Below are 22709 nucleotides of genomic sequence, written 5' to 3' on the forward strand. Positions count from 1 at the left end.
ACAAAAACAAAGACAATAATTATAAATAAAACGCGTGGGTTGCCTCCCACGAAGCGCTTCGTTTAACGTCGCATGGCTCGACGATTTACCATACTATCCGTGTAGATAAACATTCTTTACCAGGCCAATTCCTCATCCTTGAGGATAAGCCTCTCCTTCTTTATTTTTGCTTTTGGACTGGAACCATGAATTTTTTCATTTGGAGTTACTAATGGAGGTGGTGGTAATTAAGAAGGCCTTCTTGCGTCTTTTTCTGATGTTGATATGTTACTTTGCCTTCTCACTTTTTTCCTGATCATGCCTACTTGATAGTGATGTTCTTTTTCTACCTCTAGCTTCGTGTTTTCAATCACATTCAAGGTTATTTCATCATCATAAACTTTTAAAGTTAACGTGCCCTGGTCTATGTCGAGATTGCATCGACTTGTCCACATGAATGGTCGACCAAGAATGATAGGTGTCTCTTCATCTTCAGGTATATCTATAATCACAAAATCAACAGGAAAACTCAATTCCCCTATTGTCACCAGCACATCTTCTTATATCCCATATGCATTCTTTATCGAGTGATCTGCAAACTTTAGATTTGTCCTTATATCACTGACATTTTCAATACCCAACCTGTGATAGATTGATAATGGCATCAGACGCACACTAGCTCCAAAATCAATTAGTAACTTTTTGAAAGTTCTCTCTTTTATAGTGCATGATACTCTGATCGCTCCAGGATCTTTCTGTTTGTTTGGAATTCTCTTACCTTGTGATACTACATTACACGTTTCCTTCCAGGCTACCGATTCTTCAGTTGTTGGTCTCTTTTTGGCGATTACCTCTTCCATGAATTTTGTGTACATGGGAATTCGCTCGAGTGCTTCAAACAAAGGCATATGACTCTCTATCTTTTTGAACATTGTCATGAATCTCTCAAAGCCTGTCTCTCTAGGTTCCTTTTTTGTTGCTCTTAAAGGATATGGTAACTTAATCACATGTTTAGTCTCTTTTTTAGTTTTCTCTTTAGTTGGCTTTCCGGATGGTATAACGTTTTCATCTTTAGCAGCCTTCTTACCTCTCGTCGTGACAATAATAACATTCTCATGATTTCTTGGATTTTTTACTGTTTCACTTGGTAAGGAACCTGGTGTTTGAGAACTTGCTATTTGTTGTGCTATCTGACCCATATGAACTTCAAGATTTTTTATAGAGGTTGTAGTACCCCAAAATTTTCCCTCCCGTTTTACTTCTCACCTCGGGCATGATCTGAAACTCATCCATGTGCATTATTCATGCATAATCAACACATGCTAATAGGCATCACAAATTCAAGATTATGGTAATGGTCATCATGTGGAGAGAAACCCTAATTTCTGGATTCTCTGGGGACCTTGACTCTTGAAGTCTATATCAGGACATTCACCTGGGCATCCCAACCCAAATCTTTGACTTTGCTCCCATGGGGGTCTTGTGTTTGACCGTCTGTGTAATTGCCTTGACTTCTGAACCCTGGTTGAGGATTCATACATTGGAAATATGCTTGTAAAGCATCTCGACTCATTCAAAGACCTTGACTAGAGGGTACGCATCATGAAACCCTAATCAGGGAAGCTTGGTCTTAGTGCACCTCGTTGACGTGACGTTCCACCAAAAACCTTAATTCATTAGGAAAGATGTTGGATATCATATCATGCATCAACTCCATGTAGTTATGGGAATGATCCAGTTAATTTACATGCCCACATGGTTGAGATTTCATCCGGTTCAAGGCTTTCCCCAGGTATGCACATGTGTGCATTATACTTGACCACCCCAATCCATTGATTCTAAACCCATGGTGCTTTCAAGTTCCCGGGCCTTTAGTAATCGATTTGTGATTACATGGGTGCATTGATATTTTAGTCCATTGTGTGTCATTGATCCTTTGTGATTAATAAGGGCATGTAGTTTTTGGTGCATCCATGTACCTTGATCCATTTGGTTCATGTGTTATCATATGCTCACGGTACTTATTACTCCATAGAGTAAAAGGGTTCGATTCTTTCATAAGCCAAGTTAGATTTTGCTAAAGTTCATTCAAAGTCAAGTCTTGATTCATGATCATTTCAAGTCATTTCAAGTATTCAAGACTCAATTCCAAGCATTAAAATCAAGTCACATTCATCCAAAATCGTGTACATTTCATCACAATGACGGTTCCACAAAAAAGAAATTGAACTTTGACCGATTGTTGGCTTTGGTCAACCATTGACTTTTTTGTCAAGTTTGACCAAAGTCAACCGATTTTATCATGAATCATAAGCCTTTGAAATTACTGAAATCCAAACATTTCATGAATGTCCAATCAATACCCAACCATAATTCCATTCCAAACCATAAACTAAATCCTAAAGCCATTAGAAATTCATGTACAATACCATTCCAATTCTATCATTTATATATTACAGCCATGGTTGCATTCAATTTGAACACTAATCCTTGATTCATCCTATACCATTTCAAATGCATTACACAAACTGTACATTACAAATATCAACCGTTATTGTTCTTTACAAATCCCGTAATAATTTCACGTGCGCATGTCCATAAATTAAAATACACCAGGTACCATCTTTTCAACACATATTTCTTGTGCCTTTGATGGGTGGAACGAATGGGGATAAAGTAAGGGTGATGCAAATTCTGCTTCTTGCACAAGGGATTACAACACTCTGCAAACACTCTTTGGAACCCAGTTACCGATAGTACTTGTGAGAATGAAACTCCACAGGTTGCTTGTCACAGAACTACACAGTCCAATCAAGTCTGGTGGTGTCATTGGGTTATCCCTTTCATCTGCCGATGATGCATTAGAAAGCGACAAGCTCCCAAACCTGTACATCACCCTGTGAGAGAAAAAACAATACAACACAGTGCATCGGCAACACAACCAATTTCATGCAAGGCTAATAAGCAAATAGCAAGCTAATAGTCTACTAATGGCACGACATCATAAAACCATTCCATAACATGATTTTTCTACAAACTAACCTTGTTTAGAATTCAATATAATGGGAATACTAACTAACTTTTAACGGCTAATGGAATTTAAATAACAAGTCTCGTAACAAGTCAATTTCTAGGAGATGTCAAAATTCCATTTGAAATCACAAACCTAACACCGCCAATTGAATCACCACTTTCTGTACATAAGTTCAGTTAACCGCCAACTCAACCTGCACTTCATTGCCCAATCTGCATTCTGCTTTCTAGATATAGCTAACCGGTTTCACTAACTAGCTTCCATTGATTTAACCATTAACCTGCAAAATAACATAACCAAATTCATTTCACAATTACCAATCCATATCATAACATAATAACAGTCGAACATCGATTTCATAAGAATGAAATTAACAAGTTGGTTTTAACAAATCTAATCACTTCATTTTAATGCAAACCTAACAAGTCGTAACTGATTGAGTCTTAACAAACACTTAACAGAAGTTGATTCCAATTTATGCCACTCAATGGAAATCAAAATTCGCATAACAACCAATTCGCTACCTGAGAAAAATCATCAGCAACTGCAGTTGGAATGCTTCTAGAAAGCCTTTGGAGGCCCTTTCCAATATCCACCTAACCTCCATTAACATGATTCAAAGCCACAACCTGCAATGTCAAAACCATAAAAAAAAAAAAGACAGTTCATTAATCTACCAACCTTACAACTAACCTCAGTTTTGCTAACTAAGCTAACAGTTTCCAACTCACTAATTTCAAACCACATTAGCAGACAGATTTCAAGTTCATTGCGTCGACATTTCAAATTGCGTTTACATTGAACTTCGACCAGAATTCGTCATGTAACTAACACGGAAGATATCATTTAGAAGTTTATTTTTAAGCAATAGAAAGAAAAATTCTAACAACCATTTCACAACCTTCTAACAGAAGATAACAACCTCCTAACTAACTCCCTCACTTCTAATAGAAACTCATAACTGAGATAACCGACCTAACTGAATTGGGCAAGCTTCTACTGACAGAACGGTTTCCTGACTAATTGGATTGACAGCTTTTTCTAGAAGTTTCCAACTGATTCGAACCTGCAAGCAACAAAGAGGATATAATAGTATTCCAAAACGTTATCAGTAGTAGTTAAGTTAATAAATGAAAGTTTTGATTTCAAGTAATAACATCAACAAGTTCAGCCAACATAAATAAAGGCAGTGTCATCTCAACATCACTAACTGAGTTTCAGCTTCACTAACTAATTGAGTCCTCACTTAACTCAGTGAGTCAACACTAACTAATTCCAATCCTTCTCTAACTAACTTCAGACCTCATTCCTAGCCTCTTCTACTGAACCATGAAGAAGTGGTCTTGGGCCTCTTCGTGGAAGCCCATTCGTGTTGCACTTAATATAACTGTTCGTACCCCCTAACACCCATGTGTTCGTTCGGGCTCAGCAGCACCAAGCAGTGGGCCTATGATGAGAAGCCCATACGAATCCTGCTCAGTCCCCCATTGTTGGGCCTGTTTTGTTCTTTAGGATTTATTTTTAGCAAATAATTTGTGATTAGGGAGATTTAGGCTTGTCCAATTAGGTTAATCCATATAGAATTAGATTAGTTAGGATCTAAGTCTTGGTTAGAAATTGGTTAATTAGAAATTTTTAGACAATTAGAATGGTTAGGTTTATTTAAGAATTAATTGACTCTTAATTTTCATGGTTAAGACTTAATTCTTGATTAAGGAATTAGACATTATTAAGAAACATTAGGACTTAATTAGGATTATTAGAAAGAATTAGGATTAGGATCGATTTTTTAGAAATATTAACTTTTAGGTTAAGTAGGTCTTAAAATTGGGTAGGATTAGTCAAGTCCTTTAAAAATTAGTTTAATCAAAGTTTCTTAGGATTTAATTTTAGACTTTCATTGATTTTTGCTTAGTTAGAAGTTTAATATCAATATCTTTGCAAATAGACTATTTTACTTTTTTAGGATTTATTTGGGTTTTTGACCTTGAATGCTCCCTTAGGATTTAACATAGAATTCTTTAATCAACTTTGACTAACCATTAACATGATCCCTTAGATTAGTTTGATTAAACTCTAACCATTAGACTAGGTTCTAACGTAGTTTCCTAAATCATTTCAAACCCTCCGATTGAATTGATCAAAAGTAATTTTGATCAATTAAATCCTTTGAACTGGTATAATCCCACAGTCTAAATTGAGTGACCAAAAGACCCTTGGTCGGTTAATAAGACTTTTCTTCTAAGCTGTGGAGCTCGAAGCCTCAAGTCAAGATCTTCAATCAAGGCATCTTCAGTCACACAAAGCAGTGGATTATACAAGACAAATCAAATGTCAACACTTGGTAAATACAGTTCAAATTGTACGAAATGAGCCTTAAGTAATGAGGAATGATGAGAGGGAGTCTCTCCTACCCTTGTCTAGAGCTACTTTGCGTATGAGGCGTATGCCCCAAATATTCAAAGCATTCGCCCTTATTCATAGACTTTAGTACAATACGAATCGATTAAACTACCAAGTCTTCTCCATACAAGTTCAACATCAACACAAGGATCAACGAAAAAGGTTCTTCACTAGTAACTTGTCAGTCAAGAGAAGTATCATGCGCTTCGAGTCTTAAGTAATGAGGAATGATGAGAGGGAGTCTCTCCTACCCTTGTCTAGAGCGACTTTGCGTATGGGGCGTATGCCCCAAATATTCAAAGTGTTCGCCCTTATTCATAGGCTTTAGTGTGATTCCTATCAATCGATTGTCAAGTCTCTTACCACTTCACTCTCCATTCCATTCTAATCAATTCAATCTCAATCATTCATTTCTTTTGCCTACATCATCTTGTTTTCAGTCCTAGTGGGCTGAACTACGAAAGCTCTGATTTCCTCATTGCACAATGAGGGTACGGAGGCAGGAGAACCCAGTTTCTTCACGAACTACCCTATTTATTAATCAATCATCCTTCATTCATGCAATCTCTACCATCTTTTGAGATCAATCATAATTCTGCTTGGACTCCTTGTCCATCCTTTTAGGACATCCTAATGATAGTTTATCTCTTCAATCGAGAGTTGTTTGGACAAACAACCCCAAACACTTAATTCAATCTTTCTGTTTGGCTTTACCTTATAATGGCGGCCTGCTAGTCCACGTATTGGTGAATGCCTACCTTGCTCTTCGATTAAGAGTTTATCCTTCTCTTGGATCCAAACTACTATCCTTATTTGATCTCGAACTGTCGATTCCCTAACAAGTGACACACAACTCCTTGCACTCCAATACTACAATCATTCCTTGACTTGGTGTTTGTCTTGTGAGACCATGTTTCTTAGACAAACATCCCTCTCCCTTTATTCTCGTAGTTCCTAACTACGATTGCTCTAACTTTCTCACTATACGATGAGAATACGTAGGCACGAGGATGCGAATCCTTGGCGAGCATAATCTTAATTATTCCTCCTTCGCCTTAGGGCATCATCCATATCTTTCACTACTCACTATCTACCTTCGATCATGAATCGTTCATCCAGTGACATATTGTCCCTTTGACATCGAAATACACTTTCTTTGGAATTCCATATACACCCTTTTAGGACGCCTGACGAATAGTCCACATTTCATGCCTAGAGTTGTTTGGCTCTCAACCCCAAAGACTTAATTCCTCCCTTTTTAACCAAAACCCTACAATGGCGGCCTGCTAGTCCACGTGTCGGTTAATGTTGTTTCCCTCTATGGTAGAAATCTCACTTCTCTTATGGATTCCAATACACTTTCACCTTCCGATTTCAAACAATACTTATCCAGTCACTAGGTACCAAGTTCTTCTATTTTGTGACTTTTGTCACTTCACTCCGTTCATCCCATGATACACTCGTATACTACCTTCATTCACTCCATGTGATATACTAGTTATCTTTGAGCCAAATACACTATACCTTTGTGCTCCATCTTGTACCCCTTTTTATGAACCAAGAGAAGATTTGTTTGTCTTGTCAGACCCTGTAGCTTAGACAAACATCTCCTTACTTACTTTGCAGTCGTACTTAGGCAACCCTTTCTTTTCGGTTATTCCAATACAGTGATACAAGTGCTATACACCCTCACTTATTAGTTCACACCAGTTTTACTCCTGGGTTCACATTTTCACCCCTTGTTGGAGTTCAAATCACATTATTCTTTGGCTCAAATCATACTTCTATCACATTTCTTTCCACCTCCTGCCTCTAGTTCCTTGAACTACGAAGCTCTGAATTCCTCGTCGCACTATGAGGATAGGTAGGCATGAGGGCCCCAATCCTCACCGAGCACTCTATTTATTTCCCTTCCTTCCTCCTTAGTCTTGTCAACTTGTGTGGAGTTATTCCTTAGCAAGTTGACTTGCAAGTCCATTCACTTGGTGGAGGTTATGTTGGGATCAATAATGTCACACAAGTAAGTTGTGGTTAGACATTACTTTTTCCAATATAGACCTTAGAAGCCAAGGACCTTAGTTTACCAAACCCATCTTGGCCTATTCTTAGGATGTAGTGCGAAAGTCGTTCAAGTGTAAGATTTGATACGATTGTTACGCGATACTACATTCATAAGAGTCTCTCTTGAGAATATTTTCGGAATACGAGTAGTCGTTTCTCCAATAATATTCGAAAGATGGGATGATGACTATGGGAACCTCTTGTAGAACATGTTTGGCAGGTTTAAACCCTAGTACACTCCCTTTTGGGTGGTTCTTAACCTAACTCCATGCTCGTGACTTACAACAAACCTTTGATTCATGGTTAATCCGTTCAGGTATCCTTAATATCAATGGAACTTGGGTGTTGATAAGGTGTAAACTATAATCCACCAAAATGGATGGTTGATATTAAGGATAACATGATCCATCCCATGACCTTTGTTTGGTGTGCTTTGCTTGATCCTTGAGTGTGATTGTTGCATTCATGCATTCATGCATCCATTTGCATTCATATCATCAAAATAATAAGAAAATTTTCAAGGAACTTAAGGGGGTTTATTTGCAAAATTTTCAGACATGGAAAGACAAAGAAGGAATACAAAGAAGTACAGTTTCAGACAACGAGACTTGAAAGAGTTAAGGAATTTGACATCTTATGTATTAGATCCCTTGGGTTTCAAGGCTCGTTTCGGGAAGCTTCTTCCTCTTCTGACCACTCAGGTGGATGAAGGATTGATGAGTGTATTGGTGCAGTTTTATGATCCCTTGTACCGTTGCTTCACGTTTCCGGATTTTCAGCTTTTGCCTACACTTGAGGAGTATGCTTATCTTGTGGGTATACCTGTTCTGGATCAGTTGCCGTACAGTGGCTTGGAAAGGGTTCCCACTTCTCAAGAGATAGCTGACATGTTACACATATATGAATCTCTGGTTGGTGCTCATATGACTACCAAAGGTGGAATTCAAGGTTTCCCTTCTGAGTTCCTCATTGCTCAAGCTACTATATATGGGAAGGCCATGAGTGAGGATGCCTTTGAAGCCATATTTGTACTTCTCATCTATGGATTGATATTGTTCCCCAACATCGACAAGTTTGGGGATGTGAACGCTATTAGGATCTTCTATACTCTTAATCCCGTTCCGACTCTGTTGGGCGATACCTACTTCTCTTTGCATATGAGGAATGCAAAGGGTGGTGGCGCCATTGTGTGCTGTTTGCCTTTGTTGTATAAGTGGTTTATTTCTCACTTACCGCAGACGGTCGCCTTCAAGGAGAATAAGGGATGTCTACGGTGGTCCGCGAGACTCATGTCTCTCACTAATGATGATATCTCTTGGTATAACCGTGTGTATGATGGTGTGCAGATTATTGACTCTTGTGGCGAATTCTCCAATGTACCTCTTCTTGGTACATGTGGTGGTATTAACTACAATCCTGTTTTGGCACGTCGGCAGCTTGGGTTCCCCTTAAAGGATAAACCCAATAACATTCTGTTAGAGGGTGTATTCTTTCAGGAGGGTAAAGATCCCCAAGGCTTGAAAGCTAGGATGGTCCGCGCTAGGCGCAAGATTCATAAGAAAGGAAGGAAGGAGTTGGGTCCTAAGAATTGCATCGCTTTGGAGCCTTACACTGCTTGGGTAAGGAGGAGAGCTTCTGAGTATCTCATGCCTTACGAGTATCCGAGACCTACACCTATGATTGTGGTTGGGCCTTCAACCCTCCCTAATCAAGGAGTAGAGGAGTTGAGAGACGAAGACCGATTGTGTGCTTGGATCCGTGAAAGGGAAGAGTTGCTTCAGCAGATTAAGGAGAAGGATGCTTTGATTGAGTTCCTTGAGCATCAAGTTATTGATGACCCTGATGATGTATGGACTTCTCTACTTCCTCAGTCTTCTAAGAAAGAGAAGGCCGATATGGAGGCAGCCTACGAGAGGGAGGTGAAGAGGCTTCGCGCATCTTATATTCCTGTGTCCCGAGCTTTAGATGATTGTTTCTAGGGATCCATAGGACGATTATTTTCCTTTTCTCTTGTATATGATTGATGATGCTGCACTTCTTTTCCCTGATATTATTTGATGAGATATTTCCATATGTGATAAAATGCTTAATATTTCCATAATTTGCAAATAAAACTCTAAAGTTCCTTTGAAATAAAAAACAAATCATATGCACAAGCATTGCATGCATCATATGCATAAGCAGGTTTTGTTTTCGGTCTCTTGCCCTGTGGTCTAACTCTGTGTCCTTCATTTATTTTGAAGACAAGTTGACTCACCGGTACTACACTAGAGCCAATATTTCAAGACCATGGATTCACGAGGCAGGCGCCGTGACGTCCACCCTACACCAGAAACTGAAATTTGTGAAGAACAAGAAGCTGGTGGTGGTAGGGGGAGAAAGGGCTCTCCTGGTTATCCATTTGTCTTCCTTCTCTTATATAGATGCTGAGGTTGAAATTGGAACTCCTTTCCAAGCTTTATCTATAGCTGAGCCTATTGAGAAGAGAACTCCTTCATTTGCTTCCTACAAAGATGCAAAGTTGGCCATTGAGCGTGGTGCAACCACTGGTTTAGAAAAAATGATTGAGTTAGAAGATAACGAGTCTCGGGCTGGCATAGGTTTTTCTTCTGGTACTTTCAACAAGCAAGGGTTATTCAAGAGTGGAGGTTCCATCCACACTGGTCTAGATGAGGAGGTTGTTGCCGTTTTAGAAGAAGATACAAAGGATTCTGGCAACTTCATCATCCCTGGTGGGGTCTGTAACAATTGGGTCGCTGTGGATATTCCAACAGTTGTCTATAAGTCAACGTAATGATCACTTTGTTTAAAAACCCTTCTCCCATGCCAAAAGGAGGAGTGATAACATTGTTGGCAACATAAATACAATGATATTTTCATTCAATAAATTCATGTTAAATGTTTGTTTTTCCAATTATTTTCCCTTTTTGCTTTTTGCGTGAAATTGGTGATCACATAAAACCCTAAAAAATAGAATAAAATAGATCTTTTTCATATGCATAATGATTTTCCTTGTTTAAATTCTAAATCTTTTCATATCCAAAATCATTATGCAGGTTGATTTCTAAACCCATTGAACATAATGACCCAACACCATCTCCCAATTTTGAATTCCCTGTATTTGAGGCAGAGGAAGATGATGTTAAAGAGATTCCTGATGAGATCACCCGTCTACTTGAGCATGAAGAGAAGATCATTCAGCCGCATCTTGAGAATCTGGAAACAATCAACTTGGGGTCTGAAGATTGTGTGCGAGAGGTAAAGATTGGGGCACTTCTGGAAGAATCTGTTAAGAAGGGGTTGATTAAGTTGCTACGAGAATATGTTGACGTCTTTGCCTGGTCATATGAAGACATGCCTGGTCTAGATACTGATATTGTGCAACATTTTCTACCTCTAAAGCCTGAGTGTGTGCCTATAAAGCAGAAGCTCAAAAGAACTCATTCTGATATGGCAGTGAAGATCAAAGAAGAAGTTCAAAAGCAAATTGATGCGGGGTTCCTGGTGACTTCTACATATCCTCAATGGGTGGCCAATATTGTGCTCGTGCCTAAGAAAGATGGAAAAGTCCGGATGTGTGTGGACTATAGAGACTTGAATAAAGCTAGTCTGAAAGATGATTTCCCTCTACCACACATTGATATGTTGGTAGATAATACAACTAAATTCAAAGTCTTCTCGTTTATGGATGGATTTTCCAAATATAATCAGATTAAAATGGCACCCGAGGATATGGAGAAGACAACATTCATCACACCTTGGGGAAAATTCTGTTATCGAGTGATGCCCTTCGGTTTGAAGAACGCCGGATCCACGTATCAACGAGCTATGACTACCTTGTTTCATGATATGATGCATAAGGAGATTGAGGTGTACATTGACGATACGATCGCTAAGTCAAGATCGGAGGCGGTACTCCCAGTAGAGGTGGAGATCCCATCAATGAGGGTCTTGATGGAAGCCAAGTTGACTGATGTTGAATGGGTTCAGAGTCGTTATGACCAGCTGAATTTGATTGAAGAAAAGAGATTGACTGCCATGTGCCACGGTCAGTTATATCAGCAGAGGATGAATAAAGCTTTTGATAAGAAGGTCAAGCCTCGTGTGTTCCGAGAAGGTGACCTTGTGCTCAAGAAAGTTTTGTCTTTCGCGCCCGATTCCAAGGGCAAGTGGACTCCGAACTATGAGGGTCCGTATGTTGTTAAGAGAGCCTTTTCAGGCGGTGCTTTGATACTTACAACTATGGATGGGGAGGATTTCACTCGTCCTGTGAATTCAGATGCAGTCAAGAAATACTTCGCCTAAAAAAATAAAAACTGAATAGCTCGCTAAGTTGAAAACCCGAAAGGGCGGCTTAGGCAAAAATGAGCGTCTCGGTGGATTGAAAACCCGAAAGGGCGATCCAGGCAAAAGTTAGAGACATGAAAAATGAATATAGGTATCCCGCTAGATTGAGTACCTCATCCTGGGGAAATCTAGGCAAAAATTAGGGATTTGGCAAGTAACTGCATCCTGACAAGACTTTGTTCTACAACTGTCATCCGTTAGAAATCCTTGCTCATTATCAGCCAAAGCTTCAAATACATCGGATTCAGAATTGGTGGAGAAATGGTCATTATGTTCAATGTAGCCCTTTTCCAATATATATCACCAATTTCAAATTTGTAAAGATCTATGGAGTCTTGCCATTCGCAGACTACCATTCTATCAAATAAATTTGAGCCTTTTATCCAATTATTGGCACTCTTATCTGTTTCTATTCAACAAATGTTTTGCATGTTTTGATTAAGAAAATATCATTGTTTTAAACGATCAAATTTTTTTATAATTTTTTTTTAAACAAAATGAACATTCACAATGACAAAAGGATACTTAGGAGATCCTCAGTGCTCTCCCAAGGATGGTACGATCCCCAACAGGGTAAGATTTTTGTCCATATTCCTGGCATGACTGTATCTCCTCCCTTCGGAACCTCTTGTGGTTTATCCTACGAAGTGGATTGCTTGTTGAGAGTCACCTCTCTTCCCTCCAGTAGAGTAATGATCTTTCTTCCTCAGCAGCTTGGATCTCTTTGGGCAAGAGCGATATTTGGTGGTTGATCCCGATAAATCCTTTATCTCCTCGGATAGATTCCCCAGCAGAGTTGTTAGTGTGGTGGACCTTGTCTGTGATAACTCTCGTCCCCAGCTGGAATGATTGATGATTCATCCCCTGTAGAGTTCTTTGCTTCCTGGTATCTCTGATCCCCAGCAGATTGGATACTCTCCGGTGAACTTGGCTTTCTCTCTTGAGATGTAGTACCAGGTGGTTAATTCCTGGACCTGGTTTTGTTAGATATGTATGTCTGTCAGCAGACATCATACATAAACCACGCATATTCATGCATAATTATAACATTCAGGTATTCATGTTGCATTCTTTGCCATATATCATTGTTTGTTGTCTCCTGTTATTTGGTGATATACTTCCCCAAGCAGACGTGTGTGTCTGATCTCTCCATATAGAGTCAGCTCCATAAGCAGAAAGCGTTTATCCTTTCTTCCATATTCCCCACGGGTTATATCCTCGTGGATGTTGATTGTTTTTTTTCCTTCCCAACACATATACTGGGATGGTTTTCCCCATTAAGTTATATCCTCACCGGGACAAGTCTTGATTTGGTGTGCCTATCTAGTTTGATCCTAGATCGATCTCTTGAGACTCTTTTCCTGTTTCCCCCTGGTAAATGAATAATCTCTCAATAATTAGTAATTATTATCCCGGCGGAGTCTGTGGTTATCTACCCTCATACCGGTAGTTGTAAGTCATATTTCTGTGGTCTACTACCCAGTAATCGGTAGTTGTAAACCCCGTTTTGTCCCCGTGCAGAGTTAAACCTTGATTGTTGTTCATCCTAACTGATGACGGGTACTCTCTTTTGTGGTTCTCTACCCTCATACCGGTAGATGTAATTCCCTCCTTGTTGGTTATCTTTATACAAAATTCGATATTGACATTCCTTAATTTTTTAGTATACCACCCAGTAACCGGTGATATATCTCTTGGATAATTGCTCTAATTACACAATTTATCCCCAGCGGGTCATCTCTCGTCTATCTTGTTGTTGTTAGTAACGATTGTTCCTCCCCTGAATTGGTCATCATTATATACCTAGTTTCGGTATCCCGATGCCTTTTCTTTTCGGTCGATTTATCCTTTATTAACCCAGTAACCGGTTGTGGATAATCGTCCATGCGAGTATATTATCTACGTTCTGACGGTAATAGATAGTATATCTCATGCACTCTTTGGTCGAAGCCTTTTGTTCTTCCCCAGTTGAGTAAGATTCGTACCCCCTTTTCGGAGTCGAATGTCCATCCCATAATCAAGTTTTCTTTTTGCCCTCTTTTTGGATGATGAGTGTTTTGGGAATATTCCCCAATTCACGCCTTGATTGGTCATCATTATATACCTAGTTTCGGTATCCCGATGCCTTTTCTTTTCGGTCGATTTATCCTTTATTAACCCAGTAACCGGTTGTGGATAATCGTCCATGCGAGTATATTATCTATGTTCTGACGGTAATAGATAGTATATCTCATGCACTCTTTGGTCGAAGCTTTTGTTCTTCCCCAGTCGAGTAAGATTCGTACCCCCTTTACGGAGTCGAATATCCATCCTATCATCGAGTTTGCTTTTAGCCCTCTTTTGGATGATGAGTGTTTTGGGAATATTCCCCAATTCACGCCTTAGTTGGTCACCTATTATATGCCCAGTAACCGGTATCCCTGGTGTTCCCTCCTCTCTGCTCCTTATTATGAATTTTAGTCCTCTGTGGAGTCAGATTTTCCTGAGTTGAGATATACCTTTTTAGATCTTCCTCAGATGATTCGGTTGATTGATATCTCTCACCCTTATACCGGTCTTAGATATTCATCCTTCCTGAGCATGTTGTATCTCACCCTCATACCGGCGATCAGATCACATGTCTCCTTGAGCTTATTACCCAGTAACCGGTAATACCTCGTCCCGCTGCTTTCCCAGGAGTGTCCTTTTAGGCATCCCCAGCGAAGTCCCTTAGTGGATTGTTTTCATCCGAATTTTTATCCGAAGTATCCGTTGTGGATAGTTTTTGTTGTATTGGCATATTCCCCAATACATTACCCTTTGAGTCATCTCGGGTCTTTCCATTGGATATTTTCCCTTTGGAATTCTGTTCCCCAAGCGTTGAGTCGTGACCTGCTCACGCATTTTATTCCCTCTCCTATCCCCATAAGAGTCCCCAGAGTCTCTGTCCCATTGAGTGTATTTCTCATATGGATTGTCAGTTTCTCCGGATGTCTTTTCTTCTTTGTGGACACATATCCCCACAGAGTTCGTACTATTTGCATACATACATCTACATCATGAGGTCTCTTAGGGACCAAAATTTGTCTCTCTGTTATTATTTAAGCCCATTTTACCTCGTCGAGACGAAGATTTTAACCTTCACTTCTCCGGCTAGAATGAACTTAAATAGGGGCATTTGTAAGACCCCAATTTTGACCCTAAGATCCCTCATGGCATCATAACATTGCATTTGCATAGCCTCAAGGATCATGAGCATCTTGGTTCCCTTTGCCTTTGGGTGGGACTCCTGGTGATTGGTTTGAGATCACCAAGCATGCTTGAATTATACATCATTGTTTCTCTTACTTTTGTTTATTAAAAAAAATGAAAAAAAAAGGGAAAATAAATAAATAAATAAAATATAACAAAAAAAAAATTGGACTTGGGCCTCACTCATTTGAGCCCACAGGTCCACAAAAACCAGGTTATAAATTCAGAGTTTCAGTGAAACAAAAGGAGATGCCATTCCTATTACCCTGGCAGGAAAAAGAAAGTGAGAGAAGAGCTGACAGAGTTCAGAGCAACCTCCAGAGGCAAACCCTCAGATTGCTCTGCAAACCTCACGGGTGCAACTCAATTTCATTCGATCCTCCCCAATCAGGTATGCCCTATTTCCACTACTTTATACTTTCAACCTGAAATTTTTTGATACCCTTTTAATGTATGTGTTTGACAAGAGGTTTAGGCCTCCTGCCCTTGGTTGCTTTTTGTGAGCTTTTTTTTTTGTGAATTTTAATGGCATGATTCATGTGGTTACATTTTGATTTGGGGGCAACTCTTGATTACCCTATCTTGTTTCTCTAACCTGTTTGTTGAGTTTTTTTGTGAGGGCTCATATGACTCTTGCAGAGATGGCCTGGTGTTCCACTTTATTTGTGGGATACCCCCTGGAGGTTTATTCCGATTACCTGTGCTTAATGGCTTGAGATATTTGTTTGTGACTGCTTATTCCAAAGGATGGGAGCTACTTGGATCATCAATGTGATCTCAAGAGGGGAACTCCCAATGTGGTTTTATTTTCTTTTCCCTTATCTCTTGTATGTTTAGGAATTTAACCCTTCTTTTTTTTTCTCCCCGTTCTAACCCAAGCCAACACTTTTTATGCAAACAATAACTTTTGTTTTCAACATTAGAAACCTAAGCCTTATGCTTTTGATTTTCAAAACTTATTTTTCATAACACTTATTCTGAATTGAACCTTTTAATCCACTTTAACCATATTTTTGTAAATACTTTTAATTGGTAAATATAACCCATTCAAATACTTTTTGTGGTTTCAATGGCCACCTTCTTAATCAAACCCTTTTTTATAACCATTAGCTATTAGGTTTGAGTTATCCTTGAGGTAGATATAATACTCACCTTTATCCTTATTGATGGACAATGAGTCTTCCATGCTTATTATAGGGTTAATCCCTCACTAGCATGTTGAAGTTATTCTCACATGGTGGATTTGTGGTTTTAGGTTGAGTTTTCTCCATTTGATAACAAAAGACCTTAAGGTTTTTGGACCAATCAATTCACCAACTTTTTTTTGAATTTTTTTACCCCGAACTACGAGGTTTTGATCCTAATCTTTTTTTAAGATGGTACGTAGGCAATGGGTTCATCCATTCAAACACAAAATGTAAATAAATTTGTATATTCTTTTCTCATCCCTTCAATCATGTTTGCACAAATAAATTTTCACAAAAAAAAAACAACAACCTTACAACAAATGTGAAAAGGGCTCCCTAGGAGTACCTAGGATGCTTTGGGTGTCTAACACCTTCCCATTGCATAACCAACCCCCTTACCCAGATCTCTGACATTTTTACTAGTTTTTGATTCGATAAAACTTTTAGGTTTTTGTTCGCTTTCTAACCATTCCTTTGGATAAATAGAAGTGCGGTGGCGACTCAACTTTGTACGATTTACCTTGGATTTAGTCAATATCTCTAATGGTAACGAATACCCCGCTACAGAGTGGAGGGAAGAAGAAGAAAGGCTAAAGTCCTAAGCATACAAGAGGTGAGGGATAAAGAAACAAAACCACAAATGGAGTTCCTCTCTTGAGATCATATTGATGATCCAAATAGCTCCCATCCTTTGGAATAAGCAAACACAATAATGGTAAACTCAAGCAATCAACAATCAAATGAAGCTCTTGGAAAGATCCCTCTCTCTTGGGTGCTCATGGCAATGGTTCCTCAATTTGGCTCAATGTTGGAATCCCTAGCACAAAACACACACACATCAAAAGGTTCTATTAACAATCAAAGAATGGACAAGAGGGAGTTTAGAATATAGTCCTTTCAATGTTCATCTTCAAGCTTTTAAGCATTCTAAAGGCATGAGGCCTAGTTGCTCTTTGACTCCAAATTTGCATAGGGAAAGTCCTAAAGTCTAAGTCCATTTGTCCATTTCTTTGCATTTTGGTCACCAACAAACAAACAAAACACAAGCACAAAAGTATATACACAATTATATGCTCAAGTGAGCAAAAGGAAAATGGCATTAACATAAACATGTGCCCAAGTGAGCAAAGGAAAAAGCAAATGAATAATATGTACAAGAATAGTAAATTGCATAAATGTAAAGTGCAAAAAGTAAATGTTAATGGTTAATGATCAGTGTTAGTAGTTAGTGTGCCATAAGGCAAATTTAGCGCTATGTTAAGCAATCGTAATTGGACTTATGTAGAAGTCACAACTATCTGAGGCCGGTCAATAATAATGTAGGCAACAAACACAAGTTAGAAGTCTTGATTAGTGAACCAAGTTCAAACAACTTGCCATGCCAAAAGAAAAAAGAGAATTGATCTTGTATTGGTTTAAGTCCTTTGCATGGTTTAGGAAACAACCTATCCTTAATGCAAAGCCATTCACTTGATCAATTGATCAAGATGAATTAGATTTGAATCAAGGAAGATTAAGTCTCCCTAATCAATGCTAACTTATCAACCTTCAACTCATTGATCAAAAAAGAAAAGAAGAAGAAGAAGATGAATAATGGATAATGAAAATGGAAAGAATAAAGTGCATTAAATGAAATGGAATGTACCAATCAACAAGTGTTGACCAATGACATTGAGAATCATGGTCAATCAATCAAAAACGGAAGTGAGAAGAAGATTGGAAGTCAAGAAATGAATAACATATTTTTTGGCATTTTTGATATTTGAAAATAAACTTGAATTAAAATATTAAAGAAAGGTCAAACTTCAAAATCACTTCAAATCAACCTTGAAAGGTCCAAGTGATTTATCCTAAGTTCAACAAGGTCAAACAAAGTTTGACAAAAAATTTCAGCATTTTTAAAAGTCAAACACTATTTTTTATCAATTAAAAATGAATAAAAATAACCTAATTGAACTAAAATATCAAATAAATCTCAAATCAATTAAAAAATTGATGAGAATATTTTTCAGAGATTCATCATCATTCAAATAGGTTAGGAAAATATTTTTGTATTTTTTGAATATCAACAACTATTTAAAATGAATTAAAAATAACCAGAAAAGAGAAAGTTCACAAAAAATATCAAATGACAAAATAAAAAATATTAAAAATCACTTTTAGAAACTATAATTTAAGTGGAGAAGAATGCAATTGGTCCCATATTTTTTGGAATTAAAATGAAAGAGTTATGAATTTTTGAAATATAAGGGAATTAAAGAAAATAAAATCAGAAAATAAAAAATAGCAAAAATCAGGAGACGTTGGATGAGATTTCATTAATTGACCTGGCACATCTAATGGTCCAGAGGTGCGCGCTCACCATGAGTCCAAGTCAATGCAATCACACACTGAATTAAAAAAAGTCATAAAAATGGAAGGTGGAGATTAGATCTGGAAATCAGATCCAAGGGCCCATGTTCAACCTGGCAAACGGACGGTGGTGTACACCACCGTCTTCTCCAGCGAGTCCAGGGATTCCGGCCAAAGTTGCAAGTCATCAAATTTTAATGAAAACGAGCGATCCTCATATCATTGGAAAGCTGGGGTGATGTACATCACCTCTGTACCATTATTTTCTCTTCTAGATCTCCATAGAAAGAGAAATCAGAAGAAGAAAAATATGGTGTTCATGCTGAACTTCATGTTTTTACAAAATTGAAAGCACAAATCAAATGCCTCTAGTGAGAGGACTTCAGCCAAGCCAAGGAACTCAAGAAATAAGCAAGAAACAATGAGTTTCGAAGAGAAAAAGTTCTGATATCCACCTTTGAAATGCATGTCTGGAGAGCACGATTCTTCTCAACTAAAGCTTGCAGTAGGATCTAGTGATGAAGATGAAGCAAGGCTAAGGAATTGTAGGTCTGAAAATCAACCAAGGTAGTTGAAATTCAGATCTGAATTTTTTAGAAGAAAGTAGAAATTCCTTTAGTGATGGCTAGGTTTTGATTTCTACAGCATTTCAGATTGATTCAGGGATCGAAGTTGAATGAAATGGTGCTTCTATTTATAGATGGAGAGGCAAGGCAAGGGTGATCAAACTCATGTGCATGAAATTGGATCCTCCATGCATGGGCATGTACATGCGCATGTGAGGCCCAAGATCAAATGCAAATGCAAGTTGAGCTCATTCTGAAGTGAAATGGACGTGCATTTTGAATGGTAATTGCTTGTGTATGAAGTTTCACCATGAATTGCATAATTGTGCCTAAAACTTCATCTCTTCGAAAATGCCAATTAGAAAATCCAAACATGAGCATATGAGTAATGGTTGGAAAGGTTTTGATGCAAGGAACAACTGTTATGTTGAACAAAATTTCAATTGGGCCTTGGAAATTAGTGAATTTTGAGTTTTAAGCATAAGGTGCAAAACATGCATAAGTGAAGTTTCCAAATTTGGCCAATGTTCAAGCCTTTCTGTTTTGATGATGCAGCTTCAAATGAAAAAACTTCCAACATTAAAGTTGTAGATATTTTCAAGACAATCAAAATGAACTTAAATTTTGCATCATTTGGAGTTTTGATGAAGAAATTATGGGCACTTGAAGTTGGACTTTTTTGCCTTTCAATGCATTTGGTCCAAATGACCTATAATGTTTTGCATTATCATATGTATTTCTTTTGATATTTTGAAATTTTGTTCAACATAACATTTAAAGTAGACATCTTAAGCTTTCCAATTCATTTGATCCCACCTCAAAATCATAAAAAATGAATGAGTTATGTTCTTGAGAAGTTGACCCAAAATTAGGGTTTCAGTCAAAATGACCTATAATGTCTTGGAATGGGAGATTACCTTCCAAGCTTCAAATAAATTTTTGATGAACATGAAAGTTGTTCATATTGTCCTTAAGAACATTTGTGCTTTTTGGATCATCTCCATTTTACAGACACACAAAAAGTTAAGTCTCAGTGCATTTCAAAATAGTTAGATGAATTGACTGATCAACTTCTCAAGTCCATAACTCATATCTTGATGAATTGATGATTGGGGACACTCAAATAAGTTCAAATATGCATTAAATGATGAATTAAAGAACTTCCCTTGATTGTATTTGACCATGGGCTGAGGTTGCTTCATTAGCAAGGCATTGTGGGTGATCAGATGAATTAGGGTTTCCTTGAGGAACAAACCTCAACCCTTTGACTTGCCTTAATCAAAATGATGAATTGAGATACTTGGGAGGCATATTTGATGGATGAGAGCTTTGGGAACCATTGCCATGCTTGCCTTCATCTTCTCTTGGCCATATCTTTGTACCAATGATCTCCTATGAGCTTTTGACCTTGTGATTGCTCAAGCTACAAACAAAAGATGTTAGTGACATATTTTTGTGCTTTTGGTTAGTGAATAAAAATGATAAAAGAAATAATATACAATTCAAGCATGCTTGGTGATCTCAAACCACTCACAAGAGGTCCCACCCAAAGGCAAAGGGAACCAAGATGCTCATGATCCTTGAGGCTTTGCAAATGCAATGTTATGATGCCATGAGGGATCTTAGGGTCAAATTTGGGGTCTTACAGCGATGCTAGTGATTATGCCGTTGGAGCCATTCTAGGACAAAGGAAAGATAAAAAATTACATGTGATTTATTATGCCAGTAGAACCCTAGACGCTGCCCAACTTAACTACGCAACAACTGAAAAGGAATTACTCGTTGTAGTTTTCGCTATAGACAAATTTAGATCTTATCTAGTAGGAGCCAAAATTATAGTTTACACCGATCATGCTGCCATTCGTTACCTATTAAGTAAAAAAGACGCCAAGCCCAGGTTACTCTGATGGATTCTGTTACTACAAGAGTTTAATTTAGACATCAGAGATAAAAATGGCACTGAAAATGTAGTAGATGATCACCTTTCTAGGCTAGAACACCTGAAACCATACTTAGTACCCATAAATGATGATTTTGCCTATGATAGACTGATAGCTAGACTAGAAGCAATTGAAGACGATAGCCTAGACCCTCATGAGCACTTCCAAAAATCCTTAGTTGTAAGTAACGTGCCATGGTATGCAGATTTTGTTAATTACCTAGCTGCTGATATCGTGCCCCCTGATCTTGACTACCACCGGAAGAAGAAGTTCTTCAACGATGTAAGAAACTTTTATTGGGACGAACCGCTCCTTTTCAAAAGGGGTAAAGACAGCATTTTTCACCGTTGCGTTCCAGAAGAGGAGGTAAAAAGTATAATTGAGCATTGTCACTCTACACCCTATGGTGGACATGCGAGCACCTCTAAGACATACGCCAAGATTCTTCAAGCTGGCCTATTCTGACCTACCATGTGGCATGATGTCCATGCTTGCATTGTCAAATGTGATAGATGCCAACGCACGGGAAATATTTCAAGGCGTGGCGAAATGCCTCTAAGAAACATTCAGGAAGTAGAACTCTTCGACGTTTGGGGTATAGATTTCATGGGACCTTTCCCGCCATCTTTAGGAAACAAGTATATCTTAGTAGCTGTGGACTACGTGTCTAAGTGGATTGAAGCTATAGCTGCACCCACAAACGACACTAGAGTGGTGATCAAGTTATTTAAAAACTACATATTCCCCAAATTTGGAACACCCCGTTTAGTCATAAGCGATGGAGGATCGCACTTCATATCGAGAATATTTGATAAACTTTTAAGCAAATGTGGAGTTAGGCATAGAGTAGAAACACCATACCACCCGCAGACTAGTGGCCAAGTAGAAGTATCCAATAGGGAGATAAAACAAATTCTAGAAAAAACTGTTTCTATCTCTAGAAGAGACTGGTCTCAGAAGCTTCAAGAAGCATTATGGGCCTACCGAACCATTCTCAAAACCCCTATAGGTACAACTCCCTACCAACTAGTCTATGGAAAATCCTGTCATTTACCTTTTGAATTAGAGCATAAGGCCTATTGGGCCATTAAAACTTTGAATTTAGATTACTTGACCGCTGGTGAAAAACGTATCCTTGACATTCACAAACTGGAAGAACTCAGGCAATCTGCCTACAAGAATGCCAAAATATACAAAGAGAGAACAAAAGCTTGGCATGACAAAAGAGTAGTGAAGAAAGATTTCAATATAGGCGACCCTGTTCTCCTGTTCAATTCTAGGTTACGACTCTTCCCTGGGAAGCTACGTTCAAGATGGACTGTCCCTTTCAAAGTATCTAAGATTCTAAGATCCGGAGCTGTAGAAATCAAGAATGAAACCTGTAGTCCATTCATTGTAAATGGACAAAGACTGAAGCTCTACGAAGGAGGAGACATTCCAACAGACTACTCCAGCCACACTCTGATAGATCCACCGATTCCTACAACAGGTGTAGAAATTTCAATCGTCAAGCTAATGACGTTAAATAAGCGCTGCTTGGGAGGAAACCCACGGTTTTCTTATCTTGTTTTACTTTTTTGCATTTATTTACTTTATTTTATTTTTAATC

The 22709-nt window shown here is 38.4% G+C and overlaps 1 long non-coding RNA gene across 2 annotated transcripts; it reads right to left on the reverse strand.

Annotated features, from left to right (window-relative positions):
- Positions 1 to 2367: 2367 nt before the first annotated feature.
- Positions 2368 to 4316, reverse strand: LOC127103043 (uncharacterized). 2 transcript variants are annotated; one of them, XR_007794749.1, is made up of 4 exons: positions 3989 to 4316; positions 3538 to 3642; positions 3146 to 3293; positions 2368 to 2876 (listed from the first exon to the last, which is right to left on the reverse strand). It is a non-coding gene; the product is annotated as an uncharacterized LOC127103043 (long non-coding RNA). The 2 variants fall into 2 exon arrangements; XR_007794750.1 differs by lacking the exon at positions 3989 to 4316 and adding an exon at positions 3745 to 3972.
- Positions 4317 to 22709: the final 18393 nt, after the last annotated feature.

This window comes from Lathyrus oleraceus, chromosome 7 (genome assembly GCF_024323335.1).
Source record: "Lathyrus oleraceus cultivar Zhongwan6 chromosome 7, CAAS_Psat_ZW6_1.0, whole genome shotgun sequence".
NCBI lineage: Eukaryota > Viridiplantae > Streptophyta > Magnoliopsida > Fabales > Fabaceae > Lathyrus > Lathyrus oleraceus.